This window comes from Ambystoma mexicanum, chromosome 6p, assembly GCF_040938575.1.
Source record: "Ambystoma mexicanum isolate Mex_15411 chromosome 6p, UKY_AmexF1_1, whole genome shotgun sequence".
NCBI lineage: Eukaryota > Metazoa > Chordata > Amphibia > Caudata > Ambystomatidae > Ambystoma > Ambystoma mexicanum.
In genome coordinates, this window is record NC_090935.1 from 288,458,530 (window position 1) to 288,475,668 (window position 17,139).

Here is a 17,139-nt window from a genome sequence, read left to right on the forward strand (position 1 = left end):
GGATGAGCGCATGGGTGGGGGGAGTTCATTACTGTATTAGTAACGAATAGGGGAATACTGGGAATGAAGCAAGTCCATGCCACCTTCCAAGGTGCTTTAAGGTGAGGCAAGCTCCTATGAAAGAGCTATAATAGACAGGGGGGGGCATCCTAAAGGTCCCCACATAATATTGGATAAAATGTATACATTTAGACATAGTGCTTGTATGTAAGCGAATGCCTTTTTGTAGATATTAGTAGCCATAATCAAAGCAACGGGCCTGCACAACCATGCAGTATTTAGTTTGTTCGACCAGTCCGTGAGCTTGCAGGAGAAATATGCATAAATCCAAGCGCTGATGAGAGAGGCCCACGCTGCTAACTTCTACAGAAACCCTTCTTCATTTTAAGATTCCTGCTAATATGTTTGTTCTGAAAGGACAAGGCCACGAGAAAGTGCTGGTTGCCTTGGTGCCTTGGTGCACGTGTTATCACAAACAGACCGAAGCAGGCCTCTGACCACCCGCCCAGCCAACTACGAGTTATAGCCCCTTCATCTACCCTAGTCCATACACCCTTGAATTCCAAGATACTAGTTGACCCAGACCATCGATCATAAACCAATAAACCATAAAAATTCTGAGAGCATGGTCGCCCCATCGTTATTTTATAATGACATGTTTTGTCATGCGAAGTACAGGAAGGGATAAATTACAGTTCAAAAGCAAGGGTGGAAGCCTTGGTTGCGGATGACACAATCGGGAGTGAATGAAGGATGTGTGGGTTGGTTTGACCTCAAGATTGCCCTTGTGCCAGTCCCCGTCCAGCCAGGTGTACTGTATAATGATAGAGTAGCATTGTCCACAAATGTAGCTAGTTGCTTCTTCGGCCTTGATTCCCCGAAGATAATGACCCCAGCAGAACCCACTTGATGGAATACTGATGGACTGGGCTGGGTCCAATGGCCTAGCATCCCCTATGGAGCAGGCTGACCATGTATAGGATCACACCAACCCGCCATGCGGGTTTGCACTGTATGTGATGAGGTAATCTATGACACTGTGTCTCCTGATAAGATTCTGCTTGTACATTGTTGGCCAGAACATTCTGTGGCAGAAGAGTTCTTTGCTGATGCTCCTATTCTTGTAGAAATAAACACTTTTTATCCTTGCAAGAGTTTAGTGGGCTTTTTCCCTTGCGGGTTGTATTTTTTCTCCCGTGAGCTTTTAGGGGCATATCTTCATTACTTTCGCCTACAGTATTTTTTCTATTCCTCTCAAGGGTGCCTCCATTTTGGGACCCCCACCCACCCCATGCCCACTCTCTCTGCCCCCGCTGGTCCCACATCCATTACATGTGCTGGTTTGGGCTACATTTGACAAGGCCTCTTGAGGCTGTTTTGTTGTTCATGTATCAGGCACCAAAACAACTACCACCACTCACCAACCCTACCCACACTCACTCTAACCCCAACCACCCTACCCCCACCGTCTCTACATTTAACTACTCATCCTAGCCCCATTCTCTCAAACCCATACCATACGCACCCTACCTCGACTCTCTCTAACCTCGCTCCTGCACCCATACCCACCCTACCCCATTCTCTCTACTCCCACCCACCAACCTTACCCACACTAACCCTACCCCTACTCTCTCTACCCAATGCACCCATCCTACCCCCACTTTCTCTACACCTCCCACCCACCCTACACCCTCTCTCTCTACCTCACCCGCCCAACCCTCACTCTCTCTACCCCCACCTTCCCTACCCCACCAAGTTACCTATCCCACTCTCTACACCCACCCACTCTACTTGAATGCTCTCTAGACCCACCAACCCCACCACCACTCTCTCTACCCCAGCCCTGCCATCGGAATGCCACTATCTCCCAATACTCACCCACCCTAACCCCACTCTCTACCCCTGCCCATCCTACACCCACTCTCTCTACCCCACCAGCCCTATCCCCAATCACCCACTGCAACCCAATTCACCAATCCTAAACATACTTTCTATACCCACTCTCTTTACTCTCACCTATGCACTTTACCCCAATCACTCTTCCACACTCACCACCCCAACTCTCTCCAACCCCACCCACTCTACCTGGAGGTACTCTCTCTATCTTCATCCACACATCCTAGCCCCATTCTCTCAAACCCACCCCATACCCAGCATAACAGCACCTTCTATAACCTTGCTCAAGCACCATGTACCCACCCTACCCCATTATCTCTACACGCAACTATCAGCCTTACCCACACTCTCACTGCCAACCATAGCCCCACTCACCCTACCCCTACTGTCTCTACCCAATGCACCTACCCTACCCTCGCACTCTCTACACCACCCACCCTACCCCCTCTCGCTCTACTTCACCCACCCAACCCCCACTCTTTCTACCCCAATTGCCATACCCCACCAACTGACCTATCCCACTCTCTCTACCCCCACCAACTCAACACTGGTGTATAGGCGCGTTATAATTACCATATCATATCATATCATACTCCCACTTTCTCTACACTCACCCGACCCACCCTACCCCCACTCTCTCTACCCCACGCACCCATCCTAATGCCAGTCTCGCTCAATGCCCACCCACCCTGACTGCACTTTCTCCATCCCTGCCCAGCCTACACCCACTCACTCTACCCCCACCCACACTATCGCCACTCACCCACCACAACCCTATTCACCCATCCTACACTCACTCTCTCTATCCCCGCTCTCTTTACCCTCACCTATCCATTTTACCCCAATCCCTCTTCCGCACCCACCCAACATATCCCCACTCTATCTACCCTCAACCAAACTACCCCAACACACCCACCATAACACCACACTTCCTACCCCCACCCACCTCCCCTCCCCCATTTTCTGTACCTTCACTCTCTCTAACCCCATCTGCACACCCTTTTCCAACTCTCTCTACTCCTACCAAACACTACCCTCTCTACCCCACTCCCTCTACCTACCCCTCTCTCTTTACCCCCACTCTCCTTAACCCCACTCTCTCTAACATCATCCACCAACCTACCCTCCTTGCTCTATACCCCTTCTCATTCTATACCCCTTCTCATTCTATTGCATACCTGCAACCCTTATCGCATCCTCCTTTGAAACTTTGAACTCCCATCCTTGTACCCTAGTGCCTATGAATGCAAAATGCGAAGGACAGCTGTTATACTGCAAATGCAAATGCATAGCCTGAATGATATTAATAGTGTGTTGGCCAGAAGCAAATCGCATCATGTGACCAACATTGCAAACCGTGAAACCTGAATGTGACCATTGGGAGTCCATTTTGTAAATGTCGGCCATTTTTATTTTTGGAACACTTTGCAAATATATTCTATGCTTCAAATCCACACACAGTTCGAGGCCATAGCTTGAACTCTGAAATGCTAACGTAGACAGGAATGTAGAGCCGTACAGAAATACATTGTTCTCCTCTCATGGAGGCCTTGAAGCTGTGGAAAGAGCCGTGCCTAATCAGTAGCCCAGGTGCCGGTTTGTCTTGCAAGCGCTGTTGCAAAAGGCAGTTAAATGTGAATTATATGCAACTAATGGTGCTCCTTCACGGAGGATGGTATTTTCTCTGCCTCAGAACTGTCTGACCCTTAGCTCATGAGCTGTAGCGACCAGATAACGTTGGTTGGAATGTCTCCCTGCTAGAACATGATATCCTCCCCTGTGCCAGTGCCCCGTGTTCCCCATAACAGAAAACTGTCTCTGCAGCCTCTGCTAGAATACAAATGTTTAGATTGAATGAAGACTTCTACTAACTGAACCTTAGCTTGTTCGTCATGTATAAGGGCGGGCTAAATGTATTGTAAATGATGATGTATTATGCATATATATGACTGCTTTAGCGCCGCTCGCTCTCTCTCATCTCACGGTGTCTGGGAACACACGTTGTGAGGCGTTGAGTCCCGGTCGGCCAACTGAGATACTTTGACTAATAAACCAGACTGTTTGGAATTCGAACCTCACGACTGGCATGTCATTTAGTATATGGATATTGTGTCTTTATTCCAAATATGGACTAACAAAGAATGTACCTGAATAGGGACCCTACCTGTGATGCTCCATCGCTTACGTTGAAAGTAAGGACGAGTCGAGGACGAGGCTGTCGAACCGGGATCGGAAGGTGTTTGGGACGCCCCTGCAAAAGTGATTAGAGACTCCTCTGCAGATCTGTACACAGCCGAGGCCTGATCAGCGAGCAGCGGCTAGAGAGCATTGAGGCGAGAGCCTGGAAGTGAGGCGAATTATGCCAGACACGTGGTCATGACAATTCTTGGTTTGACTTGTATATGGGCGAATTGCGTCTTGAGAGATGAATTGATTGATCAGGTCAATTGTGCCCCAATTCTTATACGTCCTGATATTGGTTGAGTGTTGTACTTGCAAGTGCAAACACCCTGGGAAAGAAGAGATAAGAGTTAACCATGCCTGGGAAATTGTCTTCCTGTCTAGTGAGATTTTTTCACTGCAGTAGACAATCTTTGGAAAATGGGCCAGGCCGTGCCACCTGGGGGATCGCAGGCACATGATATGTACATTAAATACAGAATAGGGGCAATAGTGTTTAATGCGGTTTGGCATAGGCTGACCAGACATGTATCAGACCTTCAGTGGCAGAATAATGGGAGCTTCGAACTAGCGCGTATAGAACATTTAGAATCCGTTTTTTTACGAAAAAAGGCCAGACCTGCAGCGTTCGACATTGTAAGGGATTGGAGAAAGGAAGCAAATCAACGCTTGAAAAGTAGAGAGAAATATGCACGTAGGCATAAATCAACTGCAGAGAAAGCTCTAGAACATGATCAACTGAAGCAGACAGAAGCCATTAGGAACATGGATATGGCCTTCCAGTTAGACATGCAGAAAATATATCCCTCACAACATTTGCATACATCAGATGAACTGATAAATAAGATATTAAATGAGCGAAGAAATGATCATCGAAGTACTGACCCAGTTGCACCACCTCCCTATGTACCTCCTCCTGTTGCTATTCCCACGATTCCATCTGCACCTGCAGTAGCCAGCCCTTCTGCGCCCATGACATCATTCCCTCCACCTCCTACAGAGCATGAGTTATACGCTTTAGCTGGCAGTTCTGCACCAACATAGACCGAGAGAGGAAGTATTAGACTGACTCGTAGTATACTTAGTAAGACATGGAAAGACAAACTGAAACAGTGGGCTGAAACGTATATTGATGATGGCAATGAAGTGGCTGTGCAAAGTTCCATATCCGATCATAGAGGCCTTGGTGAACAGCAGGTATTGTTAGAATTTATGGGAGTTTATCTTGTTAAAATATGGATTGATTTGACGAGTACAGTGGTACAAGAAGTGTTGCGTGATTTGATTGTCCTTTCCAATTTGCGAAATAATTTGGCAAAAATATGAGAATATGTAGGATGAATATTTGTGTTTAAGTGAGAACTTGATCGATTGCATCAAGAGATAATGAGTAAGCATGGACCGCATATGTCATATGTCCAGAAACGATTTCTTCCACCGTTGAAACCTGTTAGTGAAGAGATGCAAATTTGTATGCGAGATGCGCTTAGAGAGATTACAGATGCCGCCGTTTCCCTGATTGAAGTACATGATACGTTTAGTCAGTTTACTCCAGAAATGCAGAGAAAGGTGTTACAGGTTATGGTTGAGTATTTTCAGGATGAATGCATGAAGAAGAAAGTTTGTTGTCCTGTTGATTTGATGACGATTTATAAAAGAGCATTTTCGTCTGACCCCGGAACGACTGCTTTTTCCCTTGATTTGGCTTTGTTGCTTAATAAATGAACAGATGTAGAATCACCTATGTTGCAATTACCTATGAGGGAGGTGCGTCCCACATTTGTCCAGAAAGTAGAGGTTGCTGCTGATGGAGCAACTGCAGCACAAACGATAGAAGCCCATTATGTTGCACAGTTTGTACATGTTCCCTTTTCTAAGCAATAAGTGAACACTATAAAGGAGACAGTCCCTGACATTAGGAACAATCCTGCGGGTTTCTATAAGGAAATTGAATCTGTTTTTAATTCATCTCTTTTTACACTGAGTGACATTGATTTTTTGTTCCCTGTTATACTTCCTGTGGACACATGGAAGCAGATTAGAAGTATAAATGATGTGCCGATGTTAGGCGATACTTGGGAAACTTTGAATAGAGTTGATAGTGAGAGGAAGGCTGGGGAGAAACCTCTGCAAGTCATCTTAACTTTGCCTGCATGAATAGTAGAGAAAATGAAAACTTTAGTGCCTGAGAAGAGAATGGTTTGGGAGAAATTGACTGCTTGTCTACAAGGCAAATCGGAAGGAGTAACAGATTTCTTTAACCAGTTTGAAGATGTATTTGCAGATTTTAGTGGTCAAGATCTAAGTACCATACCTGGGAAGAGATTATTTGTTGATAAGTTTGTGGGAGGATTGTTACCAGATTTTCAGACATTGATAATGACATCTGAAAGTGCATGGCAAGCAAAATCACAAAGCAAAGTATTACATATGGCCCAATATTATGAGAACCGAGTACATTCCGAAAAGGATAAGGAAATAAGAAAGAAAGGAGATTTGAAAACCAGAGTGTTACTGCAGCAGGTAGCCAAAAATAATAGAGGTGGCAGAAATGCACAGCCTAGATTCCAATTTGCATTATCATCCAACATGCAAGGGGGTCCAATAGGTATAAACCAATGTGCCTATTGTAGACAAGTAGGCCATTGGCGAGCACAATTCCCACAATTACAGAATAGGAATGGAACGATGTCAAGAAGACTGTTTAAAGGTCGGCCAGGAATAGCGTGCCAGAATAGAAACCAGATGCAGCCACAATGTCAGGATAATCAGGTTAATCAACAACAGAACGCCATGAATGGTGGAAATGTTTTTGATAATCACTCCAATGCATATTACTCTGGAGACTTTAAATCTGATGATGTACTGTTCCATTAGGATAGCCCAAAACAAGGGTTGCATCCAGTGCCTATTCCCGTTGACCAGAAAGGGCCCTATGTAGAAATGAAGGTTGGGAATAAGGAGCACATTTTTCTAGTAGACCCAGGTGCACAGAAATGTTCAATCGATCATCAACGGGTTCCAAATATACCACTGTCAGGGCATAGAAATGTCTCAGTAGGGTTCTCAGGTACGCCAGTAATTAGTCCAGTTTCGCAACCAGTACCAATCACACTGGGTCCATTTACTAAATCTTGTCCATTTCTTTTGACAACAAATTGCAGTGAAAATGTGTTGGAATTGAATCTATTGAAGAAATTGAATGCAGTAATATATTTTTCTCCTGATGGAATATATTTGACGATTTCGCCACATCAAACTCCTGTATCGCAATTTGTATCTATGCCATTATCGACTGAATTGAGTGAAGTGCCGACTTGTATATGGACAGTGAATGATTAGGATGTTGGATGTTTGAAAGTAGATCCAGTCTAAATTATTTTGACGGAATTACTTTACAGTTTATTCCACAATACAAAATTTCGAGTGAAGGTGAAAGAGCGCTCAAATACATTGTGTCAGATTGAATTGCTAGAAATGTAATTGAACAGATTTATGGTAGTACTTGCAATTGCCTGATTCTTCCAGTTTACAAGAAAGGTGGCAATGAAATCCCTTACCGTTTTATAATTGGTTTACGTGCGGTAAACAAAGTAGTAGATCCTCAATTCCCATCTGTCCCCGATGTGACCACGATTTTAACTATGATTCCAGCTTCTTCATCACACTTCAGTGTCATTGATTTGAAAAATGCATTCTTTAGTATTCCCTTTCACACAGACAGCAGATATGTGTTTGCATGTACATTAGGAGGGTGCTCCTTCACATTTACACCTATTCCACAGGATTACACAGAAAGTCCAAGTATTTACAGAAGAACATTGAAGGAACAGCTAGATATGCTTGAATTACCAGCAGGGTGCATATTATTACAGATTCAGAAGATATCTGCAAAGAAGGAACTGTCACGCTATTGACACACTTAGTGGCCTGCGGTCATAAAGCATCGCTGAAGAAATTCCAGTATTGTCGGCAGGCGGTGGCCTATTTGGGCTACCTCCGATCGAAGGAGGGAAGAAGATTGATGGGCGATTTATTGGAAATCGCAATTTTGTGTTGAGTGAGCTATGCTAGATAGAGTGAGGTGCGTTTCCAGGAAAATAAAGCAGTTAAAAACAAACAGAAATCAGTTTTGACAAGAACAGTTTTACTTTATACTAGAGCATTCAGGCTAGGATACCAAAGAGAGACACAGTAAGCTCCAGGGTTGATCAGCGAAATCAAACCTAGTTCCCCAGTGCCCACCCTGGTGGAACCAGTCCGATCACTCAAAATAGATTTGATAGCTTAGGAGTTACACAAGACAGAATTACTAAAAAGAGCTAGCGCTAGCACTATAAATCAATGCAAGGTGGCAAGAATAATTGTGACAATATTATAAGTTATCAGAATAAGTATCGGGTAGTTTAGAGATTGGGATGGAACAAAGCAAGGGAATGTATACTTTGAATTTCTATGGTTCCTATTGCTATGCACAGTCCACTTTTAGTTTTTGGATTTTGGACAGTCAGCTCTCTGGTTACCACATGGATCTGGTGTAACAAAGGACAGCTGGACAAAATCTAAGGGCAGGATCAGCTGGGCATGGACTAGTTACCGGGTAGCACCTCTGGATTGGCAAGTCTGGTTAAGATGGGCATCAGGGTAGCAGGATGGCAGCAGCATGCAGTAAGTGGCAGCAAGCCAAGCTGGATCCGCATGCCAAATGTACCATAGCTTTGTCATTGCTAATGGGAGATTAGTGGGCTTTGAATATGGTAGGCCTTGCTAGTGCAGGATCAGAAATGCTTGGGTGTAGCAATGGCCCTGGAGAAAGATCATCAATGCTTGGCCTTGTAGTTGGGATCTGGAGTCTGGATAGAAGACGGGTACAGGAACGCAGCGCAGGAAAATCTGGAAGAGTGTGTGTGTGTGTGTCAGGGACCCTTACTTATAATGCCTGGTGACATCATCACAATATATGACTGGGGCAGACTTTACTACACACACCTCTATCAACCGGATTGGGCAAGGGTAATCGTCTCCGCCTAGCTCTCTGCTGGTTGGATTTGTAAGGGAATGATGTCAAGTTTATGAGGTGAAGTTTACAATGTCCAGAAACTCCCACATTTACTTTACTGAAAATATGATTTTGCCAAAAACATACATTTATACACTTGCAATCTCTTGGCAAATTATACCCACAGGTTACATGTGATGTGCAGCACAGATTAGTCCAATCCTCCAGCCTGTGCGACCTTGTTTTGCCATTCTAATACATTTTGGTAATTTTTACACATGTAAGATTTGGCCTAAAATTCCACAATTTGATACACAGATGTGAATTATCCACAGGAATGTCTGTACAAAATGTTATGTTTGCAACATTAATTTAATACTTTCCATGGAATCTGTCATATTATGTAACTTCTGTTGCCTATGCGGCAATGAGTTCTACCAGGTTTTAAGAGAAAGCACATAAAATTAGATTTAAAACTGTGCACTTTTTACATTTTTGCTAATTCTTGCTGCAGAGATCAAAAGTCTTTAAAGTTTCTGGATAAAATAATTTTTGTAACCAAAAGGCAGTCTGTCACTGCACCATTTTTTTCTCAGCTGTAGCCAACTGTCACTTCCTTTAGAGCAGGGTGGGGGCATCTCCCATGACTGAATTTATATGACCCTCTTCACACCCCATGCTTCCTCCCCTGTGAGCTCCATTGTTTGGGTCCCAGCAGAGACAAAAGTCTGTTCAACCCCATAATTATCAGGGGGTTGCCAGTATCTGCTGAGAGTTTTTGTGATAGTCCCCTTCCCCTTGGGGGAGGTTTCAGGGGAGGCAATTATATTGACTGGTTCTAGTCAGCTCGCAAATCCAGCCCATGTGTTTTAAACTTTTTAATTTCTTATTTTGGGTCCTGAATTCAAACAAACCTATGTGTGTATTATCACCACTAACACAATCCCTTTACATTGCTAAGTAAGCAGGATTTCATTAACAATTTATTCTAAACAGGCCATTTTTCTTACAGTCAGCAAAGCCCATTTTTCCACATGTGTTAAAAACTGCTAGTATTTGTTTCTTTAAACTCGATTTTGCAGCTCCCTCAGCTGCCCACACTGTTCTTTGCAGCTGGAGTAATGCCTTGAATGCAGGAGTTTTATCTAAAGTATAGATTCATTTACCCTTGACCTGGCTCAGAGAGTTAAAGTCTCTTTGAACTGCTGAGCCTGGATACATTTTGGCAAGAAATAAACACGTGTTCCAGTGCGAGTGAAATGAACATGCTTATTGATTTCTCTCAGAGAGTTGGACTGGGCCTGAAAATGTGAAATATTCAGGGCATGACAGGGCCTTTTGAATTATAGTGGTTTCAGGATGAACAGATGGAATTAGTACCACAGCAACATGTTACATTTTCAAGGGGATTTTTGGCTTTTACAGCAATGGCAGACTTTCCTTTTCACTTGATTCCATATATGTTTCAGAACACACTGGCATATTTTTCAGTGTGTCCCCTTGTTCCATTTTGCCTGAAGTGTGTGAGGCAAGGTGGTGCAGCCATTTTTCTGTTGCTGCCAAAATGCAGTTTTGAGGTCCTGGTGCGCACAGGAGCCAACACAGTCAGGTTGCTATTTTTTGCGCAAATGCAGCTCAGTGATTTGGGGCAATGCGTTGAGTGGGTCAATATATCCCACACATAGTTCCTTTAGATGCTATTTGTGCAACTTGAGAGTAAAGGATCGGTATTTGAGTGGCATCTACTGAATGGATGATTGCCTCTGCTGTTGCAGGATGTTTAAGAGAAATATCTTCATTACTAGTGTCACTAGTGAGCCTTTTTTTCATCAATGGGGCAGTATCCTGACTTAAATTGGATTGAGTTGATGCTGCCAATAACAGCAACCCGAATATGATGCAAATCTATCAGACAAGATTCCTTGGGGGCCCAAGTTACCGGCACTGGGATACAACTTACTCTGGATGAGAGGAAACAGCTTCAAAACGGGGGCCATTTTGCCAATAGTGCCTGATGTAGGCAGTGAGTGATTTAGAGCATTGTTTTTCCTTCCTGGACAACAGAGATCCAAGTGACATCACGGTCAAGGGGGTTTCAATTAACAATGTTTCAACAAGTTTCAGAGCATCCAGAGGCATGGTTGTATTTAGCTTGTACATTGGCAAGTCAAGACTAGGTCGTATTGAACAATAATGATGGAGCAAACACACAGGGCAGAGGATTTGAAAACTAATAGATTATTTAATGAATACATTAAATAATATAAATGCAAAATATGAAAATGAAAACACGTATAGAAAGTCTTAAACCTCGCACCCCACTACCTGCTGACCAGCTGACCAGCTAAACAGCACTCCACGAGCACTCCCTTGATGCACATGCGCAGATGCACGCACTCAACATTTTTAGAGAAGCAGGCAAAGGTGGACGGACTCACGAGCCGAGCAGTGTGTAGTAAGCACAAAATAGGTGTAAAACAAAGTTTGCAGAGGGCCTTTGTGGCAATGTTCACTGGATCAGAAGAGCAAGAGATTTCTACAGCTAAACAGCACTACACGAGCACTCCCTCGATGCACGCAGTAATGCCCTATGAATTTTTGATGATATCTTTTGACCAACGTCATCACCCCTCCGACGGCTCAAAGCAACACATTGCAGCAGACATACAAGAGGACTGATTCATGCCCAACATTCAGGAGCACCTCAATTACATGATCATACACTGCACCAAGTGTCAAACTTTCAACACAGGCATGACACTATAAAATTTACAAGACACTCTGCCCAGCCCTACAGGGCTGTTCCGTGAGGGGCACATAGATTACGCAGTCATGGGGGAGAGATGCAATGGGTCCCGATATTTGATTGTTGTCGTCTGTCCTTTTTCACAGTGGGTCGAAGCAGGAGCTTGTGCACACACAGATGCCAAATGTGCATCCACATTCATTGTCCGCGAGTATTCCCCCGACTGGGCAAGTGCAATGTACTGACATCACATGACGGCATGATTTAAAGAGATTACAGCACTACTTGGCATGTAACACTGGCTGTTCAATTTATGACCCCCAAGCCAATGGCTTTGTAGAGAAGATCAACGGGCTTCTTAAGAGCAAATTACTAAGTTTTGCACCACGTTGAAGAAGAAATGGGTGCGATGCTTACCCTTGGCCCGCTTCAGTTTACTCACACAGCCCAGTAAAGAACATCATCTGTCATTCCATGAAGTGGTTACTGGTTAATGCATGAACACGGCCATACTCCCTGTCAGGAGGGCATCAGATGACAATAGGGCAGCAACAGTTTTAGGTGATGAATTTAAAGAGCATCTGACAACCCAAACATGTGCAATTAAATGTACCTCCAGACAAATTGCACCACCCAAACTCTGCCGCTTGGAAAACTCATTTGCATAAGGAGCTTTGTTCATAAATCTAATAACTCCAGGTTTCATGGTCCCTAGGAAGTGGTATTGTCAACCCCTGCTGCTGTAAAAGTGAAGGACCTCTGCTATTGGATACACCTTTCAGACATCCACAGGGCACCCACAGGCATTACACAATTGAGGCAACTGACATTATTTGTATCTCCTAGCATTAATCATACAGCCAGATTGCACAATTCCTTCCATCCCGTATTTCACAGCTGCTGGAACATAAATATTGCTGCTCAGATATACATATTTTAAAAGCAACTCTTTCTTGTTTGTCTCCTCCTCTCTTCTCCGTCTCTCTCTATCCCCCTCTCTGTCTATCTCTCTCTCTCCCTTATTTTTCTCTTTCTCTCTTTCACTTTCTTTTTCCTTCCTCTTTCGTTTTCTCTCTTATTTTCTTATTCTTTCCCTCTATTTCTATGTGTGCATTATTTTATCTTCTCCTTCTATGTGAGAAGACAATGGAACCAGCAGTTTCAAACACTTCAGTTAATATTAGGAAAGATATTTTCTATATGAAAGTGCCCCTAGATGTTCATATTCATATGTGTGTGGTATTCATTTTATTGTAGGACTATTCACCATTTAAATGTTTATATTAGGAGTTTATTGGATAGCATCTTATATATGGGGAGGTTGTATAAAGTAGGGGAGAGGGTGGAATGCATACACAAACATCACCAACATCACTGTAAATATGTATAATGATAGTAATGATCACAACAGCGATAATAGACCAACAAGTACACCTGTAGATATAAATGTGAATATGATATTAAAATATATTTTCCATTTCATTTAAGAATATTTTTCATAACATAAGCATTTATGATGCTGTTAACATTAAAAGTGTTGTGAGCAAACCCATAGGGTCACATAAGAGAATGAAAAGGCAAGCACGAAGGGCAAAGTACAACGTCTACCATGAACTAGGTCTCAGTGCTATTGAGGATGTGTGACATCCTGAGATGACCAACAGTTGGTACATGGATATGAGTGTGATAGGGAGAGGAACTGCAAATGGCATCTGCTATGTATGTTCACTAATCCCACACGCATCCGGAGCACCAACAGGAAGTACCAATTATAGAAGAACAGTCCCTTGTTCATCTTGCACTATGTGGGGTTAAAGGCACCTTCCAGGCACACAGCGTTCGACAAGAGCTTGTGGATCCAGATCCCCTGCAATCTAACAACAACCCGAGAGATATCACATTTTTGCACCAACCATATCTGGTGATCCAAGAAGTTAAATACATTAAAAAAACAGATGGAAAGAGACCACACTTAGCTGCATGGCAGTAAGCCTCCTGGGCTATGAAGAGGAGCTCCTGGCTCCAGTGGATGCAACCCGTGCACAAATGTGATTCGAGCATATCACAAAGTTTACATGGATTGCATCAATGGAAAAACAAGTGATAGTGAACTGAGAAGTAACATACAAACTTTGCTTCCACAGTGAAGAAACTATTTTTATCGGCTTGAACGAATGCTGCAAGAAGACCCTCCTGATTCCAGACCTGAAGAGAGGTACGATGGCAGTGATGCACTCAGCACTATTAGTAATCTCAGCAGAGCATTTGCAAGGACGTCAATACCCGATACAGCCCGACCGTTTCTCCCATGTTTGAAGAGCAGAACCCGTTACCATTGTCAGAGTTTCACATCCTACCCGGAAAAGGACAATATCGGAAGCTGAGGAGGAAAAAAAGATCGAACTATCTATCCAGAGACTCATCTGTGTTGCTTGCTGAAAAACCTGATGAATACAGACGTTTCAGCTCAACAGAAACGTTCTTACTCTCGCTCTTTATACCTTGTGTATAGGCAGCTGCCAATTTAAAATGGCTGCAAATTGTGCGCTGGGAGCTGGTTCAGTGGGCAAATAATACTGAGCATGGGTTCAACATGATAAAGGTTGAGTTGCGCGCCCTGAGACTGATGGCTGTGCAGAAATGCTACGTCCTGACAGCAATGGAGGTGTGTTCTGAAACTCTGGGGATTCCTTCTGCCCATTCATACCTCGTGAAGACACAGAGAATGGGTAATTGTCTCACATAATTGCAGCTGTACATGGTCTAGAAGTTTGCATGAAGAAAGAAATAGGAATACAAGGAAACTACTGGTTGATGTCACATTCGATTGGGCCCCGTCCTGGTTGGGGACCATCTTGAAGATGCTGATACACGTCATTGTGTTCATCTTGGTGATCTTCTGTAGCTGTCAAATGGGCCTCCAATGTTGTGCTAAAGCAGTGCCAAATAGCACAATGAGGGGGCATGGCTTGGCAGCCATGGAATAGGCTGGAAACCATGTGAGCTCCGTGATCCGACAACTTGATCCGACCAAGAAACGCATATTTTTTTGATCAGCGGCGACCTAAAAAGTATGTGCAGGCGTGGGAAGGCACAGAGCAGAGCATGAGCAGGCTGACTGAAAATTTACAGCGGACGAACGGTCGTATTGTTACTTTGTACTGAGAGGCCGGCCGCGGAAGGGACATCAAAATGGCCGCGGACGAGAACAAAGAGATCCCGAGGGGCGCACCCCTGAGACGGAGGAGCTGCCTCCGTTCGACAACAGCAGAGGAAGATCGCTAGGGATACGAAATAATCACCACATTGCCCAATCCGGGTGGCAGCGGTGAAAGAAAAGCAAGTGAAGAGACGCTGGTGGAGTGCCGGGAGCGGAGCATGGACGATCGAAAGAACCAGCAGATATCATCGGCCCTTTGAGGATAGCAAGAACCCACTCTTGCTGGGACTGATGACCTCGGGTGAAAGGGCTGACCCACGACTCATAGACACAGCGCAATGTCTAATAAACCCCCAAAATTGAAGAGTAAGCAACCCACATTAGAGGAATACACTAAGACGCCGCCCGGCCCGGAAGGAGCCAGGAACAAAATCAAAGCCCAAGTTGGGAGCAGTGCCACCATGGGCGCGAATCAGGAGGTCCTTCAGGCGACCGCCGATCTGAAGGCGGCTTGGGAGACCAAGCTCGAACTGGTGGTGACAGAACTAAAAACCACGCTGGAGTTCCAGGTTGGGGCAGTGCAAGAGGATGTGAATCTGCTACGACAAGACATTAGGTCTCTGGCGGAGCGCACAGAGAACCTCGAGAAGGAGATGGGCCCTAACACGGCGGATTGTGCTTCCCACCGGTCAGAGCTTCACGCCCTGGTACAACGAGTGGGTAATCTGGAGAGCAGAGCGGAGGAGACAGAAGGACGAGCCCGGAGAAATAATATCCGTATTGTTGGACTACCAGAAGGAGCAGAAAGCGATAACCCCACGGAATTCGTTGAAACAATGTTGCTACAAGAAATCACTGGAGGAGTACTGTCTCAGGGGTTGCGGTGGAAAGGGCTCACAGGGCCCTAACGAGGAGACCGCCGCCAGGAGGCCCACCTAGGCTGGTGATCGCCAAGATACTTCAGTACAGGGATCGAGAAAGGATCCTGGAACACTTCCGCAAAGGTGGGACAATACAAAGAGGGCCGGCAAACATAACAGATCATACCCTGACGGTGCAGCGGAGCAGAATGAACTTTGGGGCAGTCAAGAGAAGATTGCGAGAAGCGGATCATAAGTATATGCTGCTTTACCCGGCTAAACTGAAGGTTTTTCACAAGCACAGAACTTTGTTTTTTGAAACTCCGGAAGAAGCTATGGATGGCTCAACACGCAGGGATGCCCCCAGGAGTCGGACGTTCAGACAGGAGAAGGATGTGATGCGGATAAGTAATGAACGAGAGGGGCACCGGGGGGTGTCAGAACTTAAGACTATGGGACTTGAATATAGTCACTAAAGTAGCTTGTGGAATTTTGTGATCAGGATTGGAAAAACAAATGATCCGTGAATATTGCGATCAAGACTTTGACTAGGAGCCTTGCAGGACCAACCTGTACATCCCCCATTTAGAGTTTAGTCGCCGATAGTGCGGTAACACCCTGCTGGGGTCTTGCCCGGGGATCCTGAGATCCAGGGATGGAGCTGGGCAACTGTTGGGGTTGGGTTAGGGTGGGCAGGAGGGAGGGAAGGGGTTGTGTGCTGTGGTTTGTTATAGTTGGTGAAGGGTTATGGGGTGAGCCTACACTTCACAGAAAATGAGATGAACCATGGGAGACCTTAAGATTGTCACTTGGAACGTTAGGGGGCTCAATAGTTATCTGAAGCGGAGCAAGGTAATGATGTACCTACGCAGACAGAAAGTGGATATAGCCTTGTTACAAGAAACTCATTTAACCAAAGACAAACTAGAAGTGGTTTGGAAAAAATGGAGAGGGACAGTGGTGGGGGAAACATACTCTGCCTATGCAAGAGGGGTAATCACATGGGTGGCCCCACATGTTCCGTTTCAGTTGCTGAGCTCGCAGGTAGAGGCGGATGGTAGGATGGTGATCATGAGAGGGATGGTGGAAAATAGAGAGATCTGCATTGTGAATACTTATGCCCTGAACCACGATACAGCTGCGTATTTTAGGACCCTGTATAGTAAACTCAGTGGCATCGTGGGGGGAGCTATATTGTGGGGGGGAGACTTCAATTGTGTGTTGAACCCCACCATAGATAGATCAGACACTAAAATAGTTAGACCCACCCCAGCTGCAAAGGCACTACATGCACTAT